The sequence below is a fragment of the Magnolia sinica genome, chromosome 14 (assembly GCF_029962835.1).
Source record: "Magnolia sinica isolate HGM2019 chromosome 14, MsV1, whole genome shotgun sequence".
Classification (NCBI taxonomy): domain Eukaryota; kingdom Viridiplantae; phylum Streptophyta; class Magnoliopsida; order Magnoliales; family Magnoliaceae; genus Magnolia; species Magnolia sinica.
Window position 1 is genome coordinate 55,846,891 of NC_080586.1, and position 8,609 is coordinate 55,855,499.

The 8,609-nt window shown below is 36.5% G+C and overlaps 1 long non-coding RNA gene across 1 annotated transcript; it reads left to right on the forward strand.

The window, feature by feature from the left end:
- Positions 1–742: 742 nt before the first annotated feature.
- On the forward strand, positions 743–4,750 carry LOC131225458 (uncharacterized). The gene is made up of 3 exons (XR_009161360.1): positions 743–852; positions 1,045–1,129; positions 4,614–4,750. It is a non-coding gene; the product is annotated as an uncharacterized LOC131225458 (long non-coding RNA).
- The last annotated feature ends 3,859 nt before the right edge of the window (positions 4,751–8,609 follow it).

Genomic DNA, 8,609 nt, shown 5'->3' on the forward strand with positions numbered 1-8,609 from the left:
AGTTGTACAGGATGAGCTGAATGTGACTCATGTAGTTGAAGGCGTCTTTGGGAAAAATGAAACTGATAAGTTTGAAGAAAATCTACGAGACGCAATGACTGAGCTATACCCAGGGGCCCAAGATTTTACTATGTTGAGTTTTATTGTACAACTTTTCAAATTAAAGGTGAACCATGGATGGAGCGAAAAAAGCTTTACAGAGCTCCTTCAACTACTAAAGAAGGTGTTACCTTCCAGTAACAAGGCCCCTACTAATACCTACCAAGCGAAGAACATCATTACAAAGTTGGATCTTGATTATGTGAAGATCCATGCTCGTCTAAATGACTGTATCTTGTACTGGAAAGAGAACGAGATGAAAACCAGTTGTCCAACTTGTAAAGCTCCTAGGTTTAAGATAGAAATGAATGTTGAGAAAAAACAATCTCGAGTACCTGCCAAGGTGTTAAGGTATTTTCCATTCAGCTTTGAAATGGTTATTTTTTCACTCAGATGTACTCAAATTTTAGCTCTTTATTTATATTTTCAGATACACAATTTTCTGGTTGTTGCTTCTGTGTTGCAAATTGGCATTCAGCTTTTACATCTAAGTTAATTTTCATTTTATTGGTGTTGTTTATTAATCTGTCCTGCTAGTGCAGATAAAACCTTTGGTGAAGCCAACCAAAGACATAATGAAAGTTTGTCACATTAAATATGCTGGCATGAGTTTTTTCTTGAGGGCACTCATCTTCCTCTTAGTCCATGATATCCTGGCTTTTTGTCATTTCATTCGTATAATTTTTTTATTTTGTCAATGCAGCTAGGTACAACATTGGTGCAGTTATCTTGCTCTGGGCACCTGTAGTCTTGGTATGTCTCATTGTCCTTCAATAATTTAATATATTAAGATTTCTTTCCCATCATCATTTACATTTTTCTTCTTAATCGATACTTGGAAGTTAATATAATCATTTACTCTGTTTTACAATCTTTAAAATCTTTATATATAAATCTGGGCCCATATGCATTGTCGGAGAAACTAAAAAACTTACTCATTCTCAGATTGCATTGTGGAATATGCATCCATTATTCAAAGAAATGGCGACATTCCAAGCACTCACACTTTCTCTCCTTGCTAGCTAAATTGGTGAGTCTTCTTTCCTTCATACTATATGATTCATTGATGAAGTGGCCTGGTCATTTGGACAGGCCCATGTTTATATATTATCTTAAAATTGATGAAGTAGATCCGGATGTGCGTCGGAGCTATTCGGATGTTGAGTGGGGGTCCCTGGAAGGTAAGAACCGCTGTTATGACCATGATGAAGCTGTCCATTTCCTATGGACAGCATTGGAGGGGCCTGGCCATTTGGACAGGCCGTGTTTATGTATTTGCTCAAAATTAATGGAAAAGACTCGGATGTGCGTCGGAGCTATCCGGATGAGCGGGGTCCCTGGAAGGTGGGGACTGCTATTATAACTATGATGAAGCTATCCATTTCCTATGGACAGCATTAGAGGGACTTGGCCATTTGGACAGGCTGTGTTTATGTATTTAATCAAAATTAATGGAGCAGACCCGGATGTGCGTCGGAGCTATCCGGATGAGCGGGGGTCCCTGGAAGGTGGGAACCGCTGTAATGACCATGATGAAGCTGTCTATTTCCTATGGACAGCATTGAAGGGGCTTGGCCATTTGGACAGGCCATGTTTATGTATTTGCTTGAAATTAATGGAGCAGACCCGGATGTGCATCAGAGCTATCCGGATGAGCGGAGGTCCCTGGAAGGTGGGAACCGCTGTCATGACCATGATGAAGCTGTCCATTTTCTATGGACAGCATTGAAGGGGCCTGGCCATTTGGATAGGCCGTGTTTATATATCTATATTTGTAGGGACCACACCCTTAACCTAAACCACACCCTAAAGCTATAACCTAAACTTATTCTCAATTCCCTAAAGCTATAACCTAAACCTAACCCTAAACCAAAACCTATAACCTAAACCTTAACCTAAACATAAACCTAAACCTAAACCTATAACCTATATTTATAACCTTAACCTAAACTATAACATTAACCTATAACCTATACTTATAACCACCTAAACTTATAACCTTAACCTAAATCTTTTCTCAAATCCCAAAACCTATACTTATAACATAAACCTAGACCTAAGCCTATAACCTATAACCTAAAACCTAAACCCAAACCTAAACCCGATCCCGAACCCAAACCCGATTTCATAAACCTAAACCTTAACCTATAACCTATACTTATAACCTTAACCTAAACCTATTCACAAATCTCAAAACCTATACCTATAACCCAAACCTAAACCCGATCCCGAACCCGAACCCGATTTCCTAAACCTAAACCTTAACATATTCTCAATTCCCTAAAGCTAAAACCTAAAACCTAAACCTAAACTTATACCTATAACCTAAACCTAAACCTAAAACTTAAACCTAAACCTAAACCTAAACCTAAAACCTAAATGTATTCTCAAATCCCCAAACCTAAGCCTATACCTAATCCTAATCTCAATTCCCTAACCTAAACCTAAACCTAAACCTAAACTTGAAAACCCAAACCTAAACCCGATCCTGAACCCGAACCCGATTCCCTAAACCCAAACCTTAACCTATTCTCAATTCCCTAAAGCTATAACCTATAACCTATAACTTAGACCTAAACCTAACCTAAACCTAAAACCTAAACCTAAACCTAAACCTAAACCAAAACCTATAACCTAAACCTAAACCAATACCTATAACCTATAACCTATAACCTAAACTTATAACCTATAACCTAACCTTAACCTAAACCTAAAACCTAAACCTAAACCTAAACCAAAACCTATAACCTAAAACCTAAATGTATTCTCAAATCCCTAAACCTAAACCTACACCTAATCATAATCTCAACTACTTAAGCTAAACCTAAACTTGAAAATCCAAACCTAAACCCGATCCCGAACCCGAACCCGATTTCCTAAACCTAAACCTTAACCTATTCTCAATTCCCTAAACCTATAACCTATAAACTAAACCTAATCTAAACCTATAACCTAAACCTATAACCTTAACCTAAACCTAAAACCTAAACCTAAACCTAAACCTATAACCTTAACCTAAACCTAAAACCTAAACCTAAACCAAAAACCTAAATGTATTCTCAAATCCCTAAACCTGAACCTACACCTAATCCTAATCTCAACTATTTAACCTAAACCTAAACTTGAAAACCCAAACCTAAACTCGATCCCGAACCCGAACCCGATTTCCTAAACCTAAACCTTAACCTATTTTCAATTCCCTAAAGCTATAACCTATAACCTATAACCTAAACCTAAACCTAACCTAAACCTATAACCTAAACCTAACCTAAACCTAAAACTTAAACCTAAACCTAAACCAAAACCTATAACCTTAACCTAAACCAAAACCTATAACCTATAGCCAAAACTTATAACCTATAACCTAACCTTAACCTAAACCTAAAACCTAAACCTAAACCAAAACCAAAACCTATAACCTATAACCTAAACCTAAACCTAAAACCTAAATGTATTCTCAAATCCCTAAACCTAAACCTACATCTAATCCTAATCTCAACTACTTAACCTAAACCTAAACTTGAAAACCCAAACCTAAACCCGATCCTGAACCCGAACCCGATTTCCTAAACCTAAACCTTAACCTATTCTCAATTCCCTAAACCTATAACCTATAACCTATAACCTAAACCTAACCTAACTTAAACCTATAACCTTAAGCTAAACCTAAAACTTAAATGTATTCTCAAATCCCTAAACCTAAACTTGAAAACCCAATCCTAAACCCAATCCCGAACCCGAACCCGATTTCCTAAACCTAAACCTTAACCTATTCTCAATTCCCTAAAGCTATAACCTATAACCTAAAACCTAAAACCTAAACCTAACCTAAACCTATAACCTAAACCTATAACCTAAACCTAAACCTAAACTAAAACCTATAACCTTAACCTAAACCAAAACCTATAACCCAAACCTTAACTTTTAACCTATAACCTATAACCTAAACTTATAACCTATAACCTAAACCTAAAACCTAAACCTAAATCTATAACCTAATCCTATAAACTAAAACCTAAACCTAAACCTAAATGTATTCTCAAATCCCTAAACCTAAACCTACACATAATCCTAATCTCAACTCCCTAACCTAAACCTAAACCTAAACTTGAAAACCCAAACCTAAACTTAATCTTGAACCCAAACCCGATTTCCTAAACCTAAACCTTTACCTATTCTCAATTCCTTAAAGCTATAACCTATAACGTATAACATATAACCTAAACATAAACATTAACCTAAACCTATAACCTAAACCTAAACCTTAACGTAAACCTAAACCTATAACCTTAACCTAAACCTAAACCTATAAACTAAACCTTAACCTATAACCTATAACCTATAACCTAAACTTATAACCGATAACCTAACCTATGGATTTTTCCATAATTGAGAAGATTTGTAGGTACAATTTTGATTTCTTCATATATATGTGTTTTTTTATCTTTCGTCCTTTTGAGATGTAAACAAAGGCATGCTTGTTTGATTGTGTCTACAAATGTTGTTTTATATAGGCTGACAAGCTAAAGAAGTCAGTGGAGGATGAAATTCATTTTCTCAAGGGAAGGGTTTCAAAACTTGAAAGTGATCTTGTATCGAAGTCTACAGAAGTTACATCTGCAGTTTCAAGGAAAGAAGAAGCTCTATCTTCTGCATTTGCTAAAATCGACCGTCTGAAGGAAGAAAATTTTGTAAAAATGTGAGCATTATTAAATGCATATGGAGGGTGTTTACTATGTTGGAGTGTATTTGTTTCTTGTACATGAGGGCGTTGTAATTCTTATGATAGGTTGAGCAAAGTGAAGTATTGTTTATTTAGAAATGTGAATGCAGGATGCATTGTATGATTTGATTGCTATTTGTAATAAATGCATCATTTTTTCTCTGATTGCATTTTATGTACTATTTCTATCAACATTAAGCTTAGATGAGTTATCAATCACAGCAGGTTCTTGCAATGGAAACAGGTCGTATTATTACAATTTTTTTAAAAATAGCTACGAATATAATCTGTAGCTTTGGTATCTATTGCTACGGATATAATCCCTAGCTATTGGTATCTATCGCTGCGGATATAATCCGTAGCTATACCTTTAGCTACCCCACCAATAGTGACGGACGTGCTACGGATAAAATCCGTAGCAAAATGGCTTTTGCTATGATTTTTGGTCATAGCCTTTACCCCTTTTTCTTGTATTGCTTAGATGCAGGACATTTCGCCTTACCAAGGAGAACATGTTGTAATCCTTGCTGAACTAGGAGGCATCTCATCTTAACCTTTCATAGTTCAAAATTTTTTCTCCTAATGAACTTCTTCATTTCATACAAAATATTAGATCCCTTAGAAGACATGTTTTCAAATTCAAAAAACTCAAAACCTTAATGTTAGCTTGGATCCACTTGTTAGGGGAACGCGTGGAAGCAACCACGAGTTAGAATCAAACAATAAGAGATCAAACAAACCAAATACACAGAGAACACAAGGTTTTACATGGAAAACCCCTCGCGAGAAAAAACCACGGCATAAAGCAACAATAAATCCACTATGATAATTAATGTTATGAGAGATTGAAGAGCTGATCGATCCGAGAATACACCTCGAATACTAAAAAAAACCCTAGCTTTTAATTCCCTTTGCTCACCAAAATCCCTAAGCAATATTTCCAATATCCTAATCCCCGATTACAAACCCTTAAAAATAATTAAAAATAAATTAGGAAACAAAACCCATAATTTTGTAAAACTGCGCAAGTCAGTCGATGGGAGCTTTAATCATATCAAGTGCCATTGACGACCCATCAACATGATCGAAACCACCTTCGATCAGATCAATTTGGACCCAAAAATTGTCCAACGAGCAAAGGCCAAAATATGGGATTTTCTCTATGGGATCGAGTGGGCTATCAATGGGATTGATAGTTGCTCGATGGTATCGAGTGGTCTGTCGATGCCAATGATAAACCCAGTTACAAATAAATTAAAGACATCTGACAACAAAAATGAGCTGAAAAAAATGAATGGACAGCATGGATAATAAATTTTAGATCATGATGGCCCCACGGATTTTACTTACACATTGTAGCGTGGTGAGTTACTACACAATCCGCGTCCACCCAGGTGAGGGAGGGGTTATCGCTTTGTGGGTGAGGCATTGACCATGGGCCCACCTTGATGTATGTGTTTTATATCCACTCCATCCATCCTTTTTGCTAAATAATTTTAAGACGTCATTCCAAAAAAGAATCAAATCCAAATCTTAGGTGAACTACATTGTAAGAAACAATAGTCATTGAATGCGCACCATAAAAAGTTCCAAGGGCCCACTATAATGTCCATATGCCATCCAACTTGTTAATTAAGTCACGTAGATGGAAAACACATGAGTCAATCCCTTGGGAAGTTTTTAACAGTGGGCATTAAACGACCACATTTCCAAGTCGTGTGGTACACATATGAGATTTGGATTTGCATCCTTTTTTGGTCGGGCGCATGTGTAAAATGAGTTGGAAATTCATGTAAGGTCTTTTCCACCACCAATGTCTATATCAGGGGTTATTACCGAATCGAGTCTATAATAACAATCATACACTTGCATACATCATGTGTGCACATGGTATGTTCATAAGATAATAAACCATTCAAACTTCTAAATCATCGTAGATAATGTTTCTAATAAAATTCGTAATTGAAAATTTGAACATGTCTTTCTGTGCAGTGGCCTACAAATGAATGGTTGAGAAGCAAAGTATTCAATGAAATTTTGAAAAAGTAAATCAATGGTTAGGTTCGTACCATAATAAAGAGATCGTCTAATACATAATCAAAAGTAGACACCTTGATATGTACGGTTCGGATTGAGATAGATGCATGCCACATGTACATTCGGCATTTATGTGAGTATGATATGCAAGACATGCAGGAATAGTTGCAAATTCCGAGTTCTGACAAGAAAAAAATGTGAGCCCGGGATGAGAAGTAGTTTGTAAAGAGACTCGCGCGAAGAGACTGTGTGCACATCCTCACGGCACACCTACCATCTTGGCACACATATAATCATGAGGCGGGAGTCACATGAAATTGCCTGGCCGAAAACTTAGGCTCTCCCACCCATCAAGTGGGCCACATGTGTATAAGAAAAATAGATGGTTAAATTTGTTATATTTTGGTGGTAAAAATAACTTTTATTTAAATTAAAAATTCCTTCCAAAATTTTCAAAAAGCAACGAGTGCATTTTGTCTTGTAGTGGTGTGGGTTTAGTCCTACATCGGATATTAGATAGGCAAGAAGAAAAACTTGGGTTTATAAGAAGAGAATTTTGGATAGGGTTTAAGCCCCTTTTAGAGGGCATGTAAATTTGGTTGTTTAGGGGCTATGCAAACAACCCCAATCTATACCATGAATTGCGTGCACGTTGAACCAGGCCGTGGCGCAGTGTGGTGTGCATGTGCACGCAAATATACTTGCAAGCCTACACTTTTTTGTTGCCTTTTGAAATTTCGTTTTGCAACAGTTGAGCAAAACAATTACAACCATGACTGTTGGCATGGGTGCATACACACCCATTTGAGGCAACCTTTAAAGTCTATATGAGAGACTTCTCTAGTTCTGAATTTCATAATCAATTCAATCTTTTGGCTATCTTTCCCACTTCAAATCTTTGCAACGGCTTCATTTGGTTCAGTCTTCGAGTTGACATACAGTGACGGTTCAGGTCATCGTATATCGAGTGCATCGATGTGATGAGACAATATTCGAGGGTATCTTTAAGGCTGATTATCTATTGTTCCTGCTACACTGCGGACATCATCCAAAGGAGAAGAAATCAATTTCAAGCCAAAGTGACCTTCGTCGCACATCGAATCTAGTAAGTTTTTTAAATTCTTCCTTATTCGGAGTTTCAATTTTGCTTAAATTCTTTTTACAATTTTTAAATTTTGAATTTTCATAATTACTGATTTACATATCCAAAATTTCTATAAAATAAAAATAAAAAAGAGGAACCGCCCATGGACCCACAACCAATTTTGGGGTTAAGTAGCAGCTACCACCTAAATTCAATCAAATGGCTCTCTATCGGCACACATCTTGCCACTTTGTGCTTGTATAGCCGTATCATTTACGTACAAAACCAGTGGCTTCGAACATAATTCTAAAACTCACCAACTTGATTCAAAACTTAGCCTAGTTGAGTTAACTCAGCAAGATTTCAAGCCTAGTTGTTAGAAAACTCAACCAATAAGCTCCTAAGTGCTTTGACATTTGTTTTGTTATGATAATCACATCATCATAGCTATTATCATCTAAACCTTATCTGAACTAATTCAGGTCAGCCACGTGAATCATTTTTCAATGTTCCACTTTATCAAAGGCCATCATTTCATTTAGTAGACAGCTCATCATGTCTATACTTATTACCTCACATTCTGTCCTTTTAGAGCTTTCAATTTATACAAAGGCACTCTTTCTAACTAATATAGTTTGTGGTCTCAATTACACATGATCAAATCAT